The sequence below is a fragment of the Thermobia domestica genome, chromosome 10 (genome assembly GCF_964235325.1).
Source record: "Thermobia domestica chromosome 10, izTheDome1.hap1.1, whole genome shotgun sequence".
In the NCBI taxonomy this organism is placed as follows: Eukaryota; Metazoa; Arthropoda; class Insecta; order Zygentoma; family Lepismatidae; genus Thermobia; species Thermobia domestica.
The window spans coordinates 26,680,930-26,695,522 of record NC_137463.1 but is presented as its reverse complement, the minus strand read 5'-3'; the positions used below and the strand labels follow the sequence as shown (position 1 = coordinate 26,695,522).

General features: G+C 36.8%; 1 protein-coding gene across 1 annotated transcript in view; it reads right to left on the bottom strand.

Annotated features, from left to right (window-relative positions):
• Window positions 1-14,593, bottom strand: part of LOC145662383 (uncharacterized) — a 302,785-nt gene that overhangs the window by 166,513 nt on the left and 121,679 nt on the right. The window lies entirely within an intron of this gene.

The window sequence follows — 14,593 nt, the reverse complement described above, 5'->3', positions numbered from 1 at the left end:
CAGACAAAAAACTTGGGACGTTAAGCTCAAATTTTTTTTCTTCTCAATTTTGGCGTCCTTTTTCTCGATGACTGGATTCTCCTCTTCCTTAAATCATCCTCCATATGCACCGTAGTTTTGGTCTTCCTTTCTTCGCAGTAGAGTAAATGTTCTCTTTTTTTATAACCTTCTACCGACATTTTATATACTATCGTCCATCTGTATTGTTTGTTCAAACCACGTAAGTCTTTTCGGTTTTATAGATCTCATTATATTAACTTTCCTTTCCAAAATTTTACTAATTTCTTTATTATTCTTTGTTCTCCAATTATCTACTTTTCAATGCTCACATATTCTTCTAATTATACTTCTTCGTTTTTCTTCATTGTCCTTCAGTAAGGTCAAAATTTCACTATCATTATTCAGTTCAAAATCTCTTGTTGTCGTGAATTCTGTCGAGGAATTTGAAGCTTAAAATATATAAAACGATAATCATGTCTGTTGTTCTGTATGATTGCCAAACATGGTCGCTTACTCTGAGGGAAGAATGTAGAAAAAAAAATCCTGACACGAATATTCTGACCCAAGAGGAACGGAATGGGGAATGGCAGAAACCCCCTAACGAGGAACTACATAATTTATACGTAGGCTTGCCATACGTCCCGGTTTGGCCGGGACAGTCCCGGTTTCAGAGTGTAATCCCGGTGTTCCGCCCGGTTGCCAAAATGTCCCGGTCAGTGCAGAGAAGCTATCTTTACCCATGGAGAGAGAGAGAGAGAAATCAAGTACCACTGATGATGTAGGTGCACTCCAAAATTTGAAAGAAAAATCTCGAAGAAAGAATAAACTGTAATTTTGTTCCTGCTGGTGTAAAAAAAGTGTTTTGAAACACGCAAGAAAAAAGTCAACTAGATTATATTACCATACAAAATTACTTCAAGGCATTCTATGATCGGTGTATATCTTACATGGGAGGCAGTTTTAGTGATACGAATGACTTTACCTGGATAAACAAAAATACTGGTAAAGCTATGATAAATATAAATTAACTTTATGACGAAATTGTTGCTAAAAAAAATGTTGGAGTTCTAAAGTGGGAACCTGGAAAAGAGAAGAGAAAGAAAACAACAAAAAACTATCTAAAGATATGCCACATTGACTTGATCCCTAGTCTTCCGTTGCAAGCGCTGCTATCGGCTGAAGGAATACCACTCGCTTTCTCTCGCTTAGCAACAGCTGAACCCTTATTGGCTCAACGCGTGGGTGTGTGAGGGTGTGAGCTTTAGTTCGCATTTTTGCCACGGCTCAAGACATTTTGGCAGCACAATAGTGAAGAAAAACGGATGCAACGCTTTCAGCTATGCTAAGCAAAATGACATTCCAATGTGCAATCTTCAGTTGATAGTTGAGTAAATCTTTTGCCTTCCCGTAACATCAGCTCCAGTAGAAAGGATTTTCTCGTTAGTGAATGATGCTTGGGCAGATAACAGAGATTTGATGCATGAGGTCAACAGTACGTGCATTGATGCTATGTAAGTAAATTTTGGACTTACTAGCACTGAATTTTATAGCAAAATAAAAACCCAAGAGGACATATTGAGAAAGGTGGTGTCAAGTGAAAAATATGGTTTTAAAAAAACAATCTTAATAGAATTGCTCTATTGCGTGTATGTAGCTGACAGACAGTCTACTGCAAACTTGCTTGAATTTGGCCAAATGGCTGGCAAGCTCTTTGGAATTAGCTTTAATTGGATTCATATTGTATGCCCAATATTGTAATAGAAAAAGAAGTAGCAATGTAATAAACATTGTAATGTATTTTAATCCCCCCTTTTAGTGGCCCTGTTAGTCAACAAAAAAATATGGCACGCCTATTTATACGGTTTACCAAACATTGTTAGGGTCATCAAGTCTAGGAGCTCAGGTGGGCAGGTCATGTAGCCAGAATGGAAGAAAGTAGGAACGTTTTCTAAATCTTAACCGGAAGATCAATCGGAAAACGATCATAGAAAGATCTAGGCGTAGATGGGAAGACAATGATAAGATGGATCTCGCAGAAATAGGAATACAAAGTAGAAACTGGATCCAGTTGGCTAAGGATAGAAGCAGTGGAGAGCTTTTGTGACTGTGGCATTGAACCTCCGGGTTCCACAGGCCATAGAGTTAGTTAGCTACTAGTCTTGCAAGAGTATTATGTAACTATACTTTTCAAATATTATTATTCTGAAACTCCTGACGCAACTGTCCTCAGGCTCTTGGACATTTGTATAATAGGATAACTTTGTGTGTTTTTAATGCATTTGAAAGTTCCATTAAGTATAATGTCATATGCATACCATGGTTGATGTAGTAGAACTACGCCTGTTCCCTTAAATTTCATACTGTACTTTTACTGAAATGTATTAGGCGAAGTCAGCAGGAGTCATTTTTCCTAGCTCCCGGCCTCCAGATGGGTTTAATCTGACACTGCCTGTACATCTTATTTCTGTTTCAGTTGGAAACATTTTGTGAACTTACTGTTAGAGTAGACCAAAGGTAATTTTATAAAATACCATAATTTCTCATATACTCATTTAGAAAAAAAGTAAGACTCACTCGTTTCTTGACATCTTTATTTGTTCTCAAGCCTTTTTATTCTTTCTTCGTTTTGTACAAGTGTACCAGCTAAAAGCATTTTGTGCTCTTCGTTGTCGAAAGTTATTTCCTGTCATTTGTCTCCACTTTCTGTTCTTTTTTTTTTTTTTATTCTTATTTGAACACTGTCTTCTCAAGGTACAAAGACGACGAGTGTCTTTGATGCAGTTGACGAGACCTTTGTTCAAGGTCACTTCCAGAGGATTGATATGTCTCTTAAACAATGAAATATCCGCCCTTTTCACGAAAAAAAAAAAAAGAAATCATCATAATCTCCGGTCTGCTTTTCTTTTGTCCTTACGGTGAGTCTTCAGGTTAGTGATTCCACGAGTTCTTCAGAAAGACTTGTATACCTTGTTCTAATGTATAACTTGTATTACTTCTAGAATAGTACGATTTTACTATGGTTTTAAAGCAAAATTCTAGCTAGCTTAGAATGGTGACTGTAAAGGAGCCCTATTTATCAAAGGTATTATTACTTTATCCCTATTATTGCGATGTATTTTTTTCAACAAGCAACAGGGAGAGCATGGTAGCTCAGTGGTAAAGCGTTCATCTCTCGCGCTAGGGGTTCCTGTACTGACTTAGGTAGATCTAAAAGTACTTTATATATAAAAGAACTACAGAAAATTATTTCTTCACGAAAAAAAATATTGAATTTGGGTGAAAAATAAAACAACAATAAAATAAAAAGGAAATTTCAAGTCACTGCCTATAATTAAATTAATCAAGTAATTCATTTTCAAATGATAATTTTGAGTCTATATTTGGTGTGGATGAAAGGGCGCACTAAGAAATTTTTCTAGAGGGGAGCCATTTCCATGTTTGCTATATTATGTCCGGTATTTCTGGTAGTTACTATACGTGATTTGCTATATTACGTATCCATTTTCGTGAGCCATGGGGGCCCGGGCCCACCTCTGCCCTCCCCTTCGGGCGCCTATGCGTGGATAGTGTACTTTCAATGATGTGCTAGATCACTAGTGCTACCGACATGTAACAACATTATCCCAAAAACTGGATACGAAGAAAAGAATTTAAGGGGTGTCTAGCACCCTTTAATAAAGCAAACAAACCGTGCTATAAATATTTCAAGTATGAGCTAAAGATGAAAGTATTTATTTTGAAAATACCAGGAGAAACCATAAAGTTTGATGTTGTATCTGTACAGTAAAACTACGGAATATCTTGCTTGCCTTATTGCTAAATTCTGTTAACAATAAATCTAGCTACGAGGCACGTCCACAAAATAAGTGTACTAGGACCCTTGTGGGCAGAGGGAATTCCTTATTGCTATGCTGATCATACTGCCGTCTAACTTAGTTACTACCCTTTCCAGCAAGCCCAATCACGCGTCAGTACGACCAAAGCTGTGGCCACAGTAACGTCTCTCGTGAAAGATGTCGATAAAATCTGACGCCAAGTGCGAGATTCGCAGCGTTATCCGTTCTTTCGTTGTGAAGAGAAGAATCTTCATCTGAAGTTTTTAACGATATGAAAACAATTGAGAAGGGTTAATTCAGAACAAGAGGAGGAGACTGCTGACGGAGGCAGTCGGCATTCTGCACGACAATGCCAGACAGCATACGGCCAATGCAACAAAGCAACTTTTGGAGTCATTCGGATGGGATGTTTTTAACCATCCCGCGCATTTCCCTGACCTGACGCGTTTAGACTATCATCTGTTCACCTCCCTGAAGATACACATTGTTGGAACACAATTTTCCAGTGAGGAGAAAGTGAAGGTAGAGGTGAATAATTGGGTAAAAGAGGTAGCGACACACTTCTTTGATCAAGGCATTAAAAAATTGATCCCTCGTCTGCTATTTTCTGGACGTTCCTCGTAAATTTGAAAGGAATTTAGCCATTTTAAAAAAAAGCTAGTTTTTGTGCGTCATTTAGCTATTTTTTTGAAGGCACCTAATGGCAACAGTGCCTACGAACGAGGATGCTCGGCTAGTCCATTTATTTGTTCAGTAACACATGGTCTGCATATCGATTCCCTATCACAGCTATTTCAATCTCTCTAAACACAAATTCGATACCTCTTATTTCATGTAACTTTCCAACTGATGCACGCCACTAGGTGAAGGAAAAAAGTTCCCTCCCAGAAACGAACTCGGACTCGATTTTCAAAGAATCTAACGAAATATTGCAAGAATATTTGTTGAAAACAATGAATCTGATAGAAATTCTGATGGATAGTTTCAATTGTCAGTGAAGCGAGAAGAGAAGAGATTTCCCCGTAGACAGCAGAGAAAAGAGGAGCTAATGACCCACATTTTTAGTGCTACTCATGCGTATTCTTTTTTGAGGACTTTTGCGTGGCATGACCTCTCGACCTGAAAGAAAGAAAGAAAAATACACTTTTTCTTTTGTGAAAACTTTTTCAATAAATCTTCCAAGCCACAGAATATCTTCTTGAAAGCTTTCTCATTTATCTTAATTAACATCAGTTACCAATTGACAATCAGCAATTACTCCTCTCCTCTATGTGACTTTTTTTTTCTTCAATTCTTATGAAGTACTTTTTTAACTGTGGAAATTATTTACAATACTATCTATAACCATGATCAATGACCTTTAACGTATGAAGAAGTTCTGCATATCTATTATTATTGCATCTCGAACGAAGACCTGGGAATAGGCCAGCTTGATTTAGCGGCTACGTTTCACCTTGCCATTCTAGCCTAAAAGAGGTCACACCAATGGCTGTAAATCTTGTTTATCGAATGTACATAATTCCTCAAAACACTATTCAACGTAGGGTGTTGACTTCTGGTTTCTTCGAATTGAATAGGGATTGTAATGGTTTGATTTGATTGAATTCTTGTTCAGATCTATTTAATCTTCCCTTACTTTGTAAAAGGTATGTTATATGTAAATTTAATACAACGCTCAGTCATAAGTCTGCTACATTCTGATACAACACATACCTGTATTTATTATTGTACAATAAAAGCAGGCTAACTTCACATTCTGACAACACATACCTGTATTTATTACTGTACAATAAAAGCAGGCTAACTTCACATTCTGATACAACACATACCTGTATTTATTACTGTACAATAAAAACACGCTAACTTCACATTCTAATACAACACATACCTGTATTTATTACTGTACAATAAAAGCAGGCTAACTTCACATTCTCATACAACACATATCTGTATTTATTACTGTACAATAAAAGCAGGCTAACTTCACATTCTGATACAACACATGCCTGTATTTATTACTGTACAATAAAAGCAGGCTAACTTCAAAGTATAGCCCCTCGTGCTGAACTGTCTCTCTAGAAACACCTTCCTGTCAGTTTCTCGATTCCACGTCAATAGCGATGTGCACGACACTAGTCAAGATTAAATTTTCTTGACAAAATTCGAGTCAAGACACAGCTCTTCCAATAGACACAGATACATTTTTCGAGTCGAGACATCACTTTTACAGCACATTTTCGAGACGAGACAGCCTCAAATCTTGTCTCGTGCGCATCCCTACACGTCAATCTCGAAATGATATCTTGTCCTTGACAGCCACAGCTTTTTCCACCTCCTTCTGGTAGGTGAAGCATCATGATTTCATAAAATGCGTCATGGACCGGAACAGATTGTAATCCGAAGGGACAAGATCAGCACTATATGATGGGTGTGGCATTAGTTCAATGTCATTAAGTTCCTGCATTTTGTTGTTGCGATATTCGAGCCGAGTGCTGTTTATCCTTATCCTGTTGCAGCACAGCGCGATTTTCTGTTTACCACTCGACGATATTTTTTTTGTGTAGTACACCATACATCCCCTCCAACTGGTCGGAATAAAGGTGGGCATGATACAACCATTTGGAACGAACTCTAAGTGAATTACCCGTAGTTCCACCCACCTACAGCAGAAGTTTAAGTTCGAAACAGTTCTATTTGACGACCGCTTCCGGAAATTGGTCCTTGCTCAACCATTGGTTTTGCACATTCGGATTTCGAGAAAGTACCTGCTTTTCGTCACATATGACAATCGTTTTGAGGAAACGCACACCATGCGGATTTTGCAGCAGTTGTCGAAACATCTCAACTCTCCTCGGGGCTAAGGTGGGTCGACTAGTATGGCACAATCCGTTGCCTCCTCATGGTTTTCCCGAGCGTCGTGAAGATGATGCACTACCGTGGACTGGGATATGCCGAGCTATTTTGGCAATTGTCGTGTACTGGTGGATAGATTTTCCTCAATGATGTGTCCTGTGACTTCGGAATCTGTTACTTTGGAGCGGCCTGACCTTGCTTGGTCTTTGACATTTTTAGAATCTGTACAAAATTTCTGGAACCAATTGCTGTTATGTAATTCACTGCACCTTCCCTTTTCGCATGGTAAATGTTTGGGTTGCTGTCGCAGCGTTATGTCCAAGTTTGTACTCATACAGTAACCATTCACGTACTAGATGCATCGTCACTGCCACTAAAAACTGACTGAAGACACTGACGGATATAAAATAAAAATGCATAAAATTGTTATGAATTAAGGATAACCAAATGTCGTACTCTTTAATAGAAAAGTAAGAAGTCTACATTCCTTAGAATTATTTTAAAGCAAACTCAAGATTCCATAAAAATGTCAAAACTAAACGCGCCTTAGGTTGAACACTGAAGTAACCAGTTTAAAATTAGTATGTTCACTCTTTTCCTTCGTTGCCATTCTAGCACTCGTAACTATCATATGAGAAGCTTTTGCTAGCGTCATAACAACACGTGGGAAGGTAATGTCTGATTATTATTTTTTTAAATATACATAAAAAGGACGCGTTATTTTCGTGTACGACTAACACTGAATTCAGCGATCTTTCTGGGATGGTAAAAATTTCCCCGAGTAAATCATTATTAAATATCTGTTCTCCCTCGTTGGTTAGTTGGTTTTGAATTTAACGTCCCTTTTATCCATTATATTTGTACATATACTAAAATGAGGAAGGGCTGTAAAGAATATAGGATGAAAATAAATGTTAGAAAGGCAAAAGCTATGGTGATTGGAACGAAGGGGTCGTTGCCAAATATGGAAGTAGGAGAGGAGAAAAATAGAACACGTGACTAGTTTTCGATATCAGGGTAATATTATTCGTAGTGATATGAAACGTGAATGTGAAATAAAAGCAAGGGTAGGAATGGCGAAAGAAGCCTTTAGGAGGAAGAAAAGGCTATTATGTGGGACCCTGAATAAGCAGTAAAGACGACGACTCAAAGTGCTTCGTCTGGAGCATTGTACTGTGTGGGACAGAAACATGGACTATAGACGCAAAAATGACGAAAAACGAATGGAAACTCTCGAAATGTGGATGTTGAGAATAATGGAGGGAATTAGCAGGGTTGAGCGGAAAACGAATAAGAGGATCTTAGAGTTAGAAATGGTGGGGGAAAAAGAACAATTTTAAATATTATTAAGAAGAGGAAGAGAAATTTGTTGGGACATTGGCTAAAAAGGAATTGTATCATGAGGAACGTGATAGAGAGTACAGTGGAAGGAAAGAAAGGGAGAGGGCGAAGGAGGCTACAATAGGTGGACGATATCAAAACAGAAAAATCAAACGCGAAAACGAAGAGGTTAGCGGAAGGCCATGGAGCATGGAAGCTTCCCAGTTGCAGCAAGTGACTTACCAATAATGGCAGAATACCTATGATGATTATGATGGTCCAGTGAGAACTCACATGATTCATATCTCACGTTAAACTGTCCCATGTCTCATTTAGCCTCAGTGTTGGAAAGGAATCCTATCGACTAGCCAACCACAAAAAAACTATTAATATTACCTCATATATTAAAATTACGTACCATACATTATCTGTAAAATGCAGTTGTAATGGTTTAATGTGACTTCGGGCTCTAATAAGCATATAAGCACATTATGTCTGTACACATACCGAAACTTAATTAAACTGATCCAACATAAAACAAATCATTCAGGAACACTCCCTAAAGATATTAATTTAGATTTTAAATTCAAATCCGCTTCGGACTGATACAATGTTACTTACAACTGTAACATTCTTAATGAATTTTATTGCATACTCTACAGATAAAGATATAATTTGCACTTTTTTCTCATAAGGAAGATTATTTGCGTAACAACTTACTTCTCTGTTTTCCGTCAACTAATAAAAAGAATGAGACGATGCCTTCTAAACAGTAACAACTCAGCATGCATACTTTTAGTACTGAATTAATCGTTCGTTTCTTTTATTTTTTACTTTAAAGTGAGTTTTCAAGATCATGTTTTTAAATGCTCGTAAAGTTTTTTTTTTTTTTTCCCCTATGAAACGCTGGAAATTAAAATTTTACGCATTAATATACCTTGGTACTACTAGCACTTCATTCATAGTTTATTTTCCGGGAACAAAAGATCAAAAGTATTAATGAGATAGAATAAACTATTTATTTCCGCATGTACGGCATGTGACAGAAATGCTATTGATATGTGAATGGAAATATGCTAAGAAAAGGAGTTGTATAAGAAATGGCCTGGCACTACCAAGATTATCGTGAGAAATAATATGCACTAGATTTTTTTTATTGTAACTGTTAAATGGTTAGATAAAAGGGAAAGCAGTACTGGTTATAATAATTGCCTGTTTTCGCATAGTTTGTATCAGGACATGTATTAAGAAAAAAAGTTGATTACAAGTGCAAAAAGTTACATTAATATATCGTACAAGTAATATATTTGATATATATGATGATGACTCAATCTGATATATTAATCAAAATCCCCCTCCCCTAAACAATCTAGTGGAGAGCTCTTGAACTTGTGACTCAAAAGACGAGCTAACTCACTCGTCTCTTGAGTTAGCCCATGGAGACACGAGCCCATGGAACCCGGAGGCTCAATGCCGCTTTCACAAAAGTTCTCCACTGACTTCTATCCTTAGCTAACTGGATCCAGTTTCTACTTTGTATTCCTATTTCTGCCAGATCCATCTTAATATTGCCCTTCCATCTGCGCTTAGGTCTCCCTAATGGTCGTTTTCCGATTGGTCTTCCAGTTAAGACTTTGAAAGCGTTCCTACTTTCTTCCATCCTGGCTACATGGCCTGCCCACCTGAGCCTCTTAGATTTGATGACCCTATTAATGTTTGGTAAATTGTATAAATTATGCAGTTCTTCGTTATGAAGTTTCCGCCATTCCCCACTCAAGTTCCTCTTGGGTCCGAATATTCGTCTCAGGATTTTATTCTGAAATATTTCAGTCTGCATTCTCCCCTCAGAGTAAGCGACCATGTTTCACTACCATACAGAACAATAGGGAGTCGTTTTATATATTTTAAGCTTTAAATTCCTCAACAGAATTCGCGACAACAAGAGATTTTGAATTGAATGATAACACGAATTCACTACTTTTAGTCGACATTTAAATTTCTTCGTGAATATGATTTTGGTTTGTAATATTGAATCTAGATATTTGAAAGTATCCACTTTATCAAAAGTATTACGTATTTGATATTTTAACGCACCCATAATTTGCCGTATTACGACCCCGATGAACTTTCATGTATTTAGTTTTCTCTGCATTTACTTCTAAACCCATGTCTCTGCAAGTGTTTAATAAGATTTCTGCATTTGTTTCTATTGTAAATTTAATAGGGGGTGATAATAGAACATCATTGTTGTAAATGCAAAGTATTACTTATAAATTCAATATATTAAACGAATGAAAAATAAAACAGTGATATTAAATTCTCATTTTTTTTTTTTATTCAGCGCATTAACTGCGTGGGTTGATAGTTGATTTCTACAATTTTGTGCGAATAACAATCAATGATAGCACTATATCCGTTCTTAATGATATATGAAAGCGTCTCATACGTTATAATGAGAAGTGCTTAGAAATGGGTTTCACGAGGTGAAGCAATGAAGGAGGTCATATAGCGCAATGTTTAATATGTGGAGAAAAATCTAGTGAATGTGTGTCGGAAGTGTGTTTGGAAGGACTAGTCTAGTGGTTACAGAGCGTGTCTTTGGTCCATGAGATCCTCAGTTTGATTTCCGGTAGAGGCGCACCGATCATAGTTTTCGATTCCACTTTAAACTGTAGGTTTCATCTATAAATAAAAAATAAATTAATCCACGTAGATGGGATCTATCCTGTGACTCTGAAGTCCACAGACTCAGCTCTTAGAACCAACCAGTTAGTATAATGGGGAAGCAGAATTGGAAATTTCACATTCCGGAATTCGCAAAAATTTCGGATTTCGAAAAATTCCGGAATTGGGAAAATCCGGAAATTTTCCGAATTCCGGAATGTAAAAATTTCGGAATTAGCCATCCCTAGTGCATTCACCAACTGCAGAGGATTCAAGTCCCAGTATGATTAAGTTAATTTGGAGTTTACTGCTCCTTTCCAGAATAGATGAAACATGCACTTATGGTTTAATGCGGGATTCGAACCAGAGGAGCTGCCGCTTACCATATAGCCACAAGGATTGATTCCCGGTGTGCTTTGATTGATTGGAATTTAGCACCCTTCTCACTTCCAAGCATGACGATTAGATTGCAAAAGTCGAACATACCTACATCTTACAAACAGCGAAATCATAATAATCTCCCTTGATGATAAGTACTCCTGCATAGTATAGTTAAAATCCCACAAATATCTGAAGAGCGTTCTGGTAGATATGCATTTGAAAGATAGTGTTCTCTGAAAAAAGCTGGTCAAGTGATTATATATACGTATACGGAGCATAGGCGTGGTATGTACGTGATGGAGCATGATCTTGTATGGTTCAGGTCGGAGACTTGGACATTACGGAAGTTAGAGAAAAAAAAAATATTTCGAGAGCTTTGAAATGTTGCATTGGAGGAATATAAAGAACGGAGAGAATAAGAAACGAAGATGTTTTAAAACAAAGTAGAGGAGAACCAGTGGCGTAGCAGCTGCCCCCGCAACCCCCGCAGTGCGGAGGGGCCCCGACGTATAGGGGGCCCTGAAGTCTTGCGATGAATAAAGATTTAAAGAAGTAGAACTTCAATCTTACTTCTATCGGCTTTACAACTAGGGCCCCTTCTCTATACTTTGCGGGGGGCCCCGCAAAAGTGTGCTACGCCACTGAGGAGAACATACTTCGTGCGAAGGTCAACTGAATGGAACACATCATGCGAAGAAATACTTACAGAGCTTCGAAATGTGTGTTGCAGGAAGATGGAGAAGATAAAATGGAGAGAGAGAGTGAGAGTAACAAATGAAGATGTTTTAAAACGGATAGGAGAGAAGTGAACGCTTTTAGGGAGTATCTTTCGTAGGAAGGCCAATTGGATTGGATTAATCTTGCGAAGAAATTGTCTCCTTCATAACATCATAAAAAGAAAAACGAAAGGAAAGTGAAGAATAGAAAGAACACAATTAATCGATGATTTCAAAAATAGAAAAAAATATTGAGTTACAAAAGAGGAAGCTGAAGATCGAGAACGTGGAAGAAACATTTCCACCCACCCACAAAAAATAAGAGAATAAAACATTAGTCTCACGACCAAAAGGTAGAATACTTAATAATAATAATAATAATAATAATAATAATAATAATAATAATAATAATAATAATAATAATAATAATAATAATAATAATAATAATAATAATAATGGGGGGAAATGAAAGGAATTCGTAGAGTAAGAACAACTTATCGATGACTTGAAAAATAGGAGAAAATATTGGGATTTGACGGAGGAAGCTGAATATTTCGAGAAACGTGATTGAAACATTTTCAGACCCTAACCTAAGGATGGGGAGAATATTCTGTTATTCTCACAAAACACTAGTGTAATGTGGTGGGTGACCTGTGTTTTCTCTGCGCAACACTTCGTCCTGGAGCACCTGACCTAGGATTCAGTGTCTTCGCGGCTTTGTCAGGTAAGAAGGAGGCAACTGGAGGAAACAGTAACATAAAATAACCACTGAATAGTGATTTGTGTTACGCAAAGGCTATTGTTACTTTTACTTTTGTTTAACCTCTCCATTGGGGGAGAAAATGTAACGCATGCGCAACAGATTGCCTGTATACGAGCAGGAAATGATTCATCTCAGTTTTGGAAGCTAAGGAGAGAGAGAGAGAGAGAGAGAGAGAAAGAGGGGGTGATAACCCTAACAAGCAGGTGTGGCACAGGAAGTGTATACCTTTTGTAGACTTTCTGAAAACAAAACAAAACAAAAAAGGAGAGAAAAAAAATCACAGCAAAAAAATCGATTTACTTTTTTTCCCACCCCTAATCTCATTTGGTCTCTCCCCCTTTTTTCTAATTTCGAGAACAGGCAGGAGACTACGCCCTTGACGAAATTGGTTTTAGCACCCTTTCATACGAAAATTATCATTCTAAACCTTAAGAGTTTTTTTTTTCTTTTTCAAAAAATACGAACCTTAACGAAAAGTAAGTCTTAAATTTGACTGGAAGACAAAACAAATTTGTAAAACTTCTATTTCTACGTAAATTTCCTCAATTTTCTATGTTGACAAATTATTACTTTGCTATAAAACGACAAACTTGTGTTGTATACAAGAAGATACAGAATAGTACGGGAACAAAACCTTAGTCACTTGCAGACTAAATATAGACGGAACAACATTAGACAGACAGACAGAGATATTAGATAGGCAGGTAGATAGATATAACTCTCTTAGGAAACAAACTATACAAAGTAGTCAAAAGCAAATTTTTTACTGCATATCACAAGTGACAAGTAGAGACCTACACAACATCCTAATACAAGATGGTGTCACAAAATTAGGTAGCACAGTTAATTTATTGGAAACGAATTATCCAAGATAGATGGTTGTCAAAAAGTATTGGAAAAACCATAATCCAGCAATGGATCAACAATTGTTGATAATGGTATGTATGCGTTTCAAAACCCACACCACTAAATTAATGAGATCCCAGTTCTCATTCTTGATATCTGAACATTTGAATTAAGAAATGAACGCTTATACTTTGTTCTGAGAGATATGTTTAACCCTGTAGCTGTAAGAATTTTTTAAAAACAAAGATAGTTAAACTAAAATTTACTGTTCCTGGGTATAAATAGTTAAAATTTGCTGTTATGGCTGAGTATAACAAACGATTCTGCGAACTGGAAATATTTTAACAACCGGTTCTAGCGAACCAATGCGAACTGGTTGAATAGCACCAATGCATAATTGAAGGGTAAGGGGAAAAAACAAGGAATGTCCATGCATGTGCTTTACCGGGTGCTTTGTCCTATCTGTTGGTGACTCTTAGTACTATTTGATTGTATATGCCATGCACGCGTAGATGTAGAAATATGCATGTAAAAAGGGACGAAAGATTTAATAACCCTATTCTTTGTACGTGATTTCCAACTCTCAAAAATGTAATTTTGTGACATTCCTTCTTTTTTCCCCTTACCCTTCAATTAGATATAGAATTGAGCCAGAGAGCATGATTTTCGGAGTCAGCCCTCTGGCTCAATTGCCCTCGACTAAGAAAGCAATCACGTCTAAGCACGAGTATTATTTTTATTATTATTATTATTAGTGGTAGTAGTAGTAGTAGTAGTAGTAGTAGTAATAGTAGTAGTAGTAGTAGTAGTAGTAGTAATAGTAGTAGTAATAGTAGTAGTAATAGTAGTAATAGTAGTAGTAATAGTAGTAATAGTAGTAGTAATAGTAGTAGTAGTAGTAGTAATAGTAGTAGTAATAGTAGTAGTAATATTAGTAGTAGTAGTAATAGTAGTAGTAGTAGTAGTAATAGTAGCAGTAGTAGTAGTAGTAGTAATAGTAGTAGTAGTAGTAGTAGTAAGTAAGTAAAGTAAGTAAGTAAGTAAAGTAAGTAAGTAAGTAAGTATTCTGTCTTTTGGCACATCCTGGGAGTAATGGGTCTTTTAAAATTGTATTTATTTATTTACTATTTCTTAGGTTTACAATTGGAAATATTTCTTCCTTGTTTCTCGATCTTGAACTTCCTCTGTAAGTGGAGTGATATAAGTGGATAATA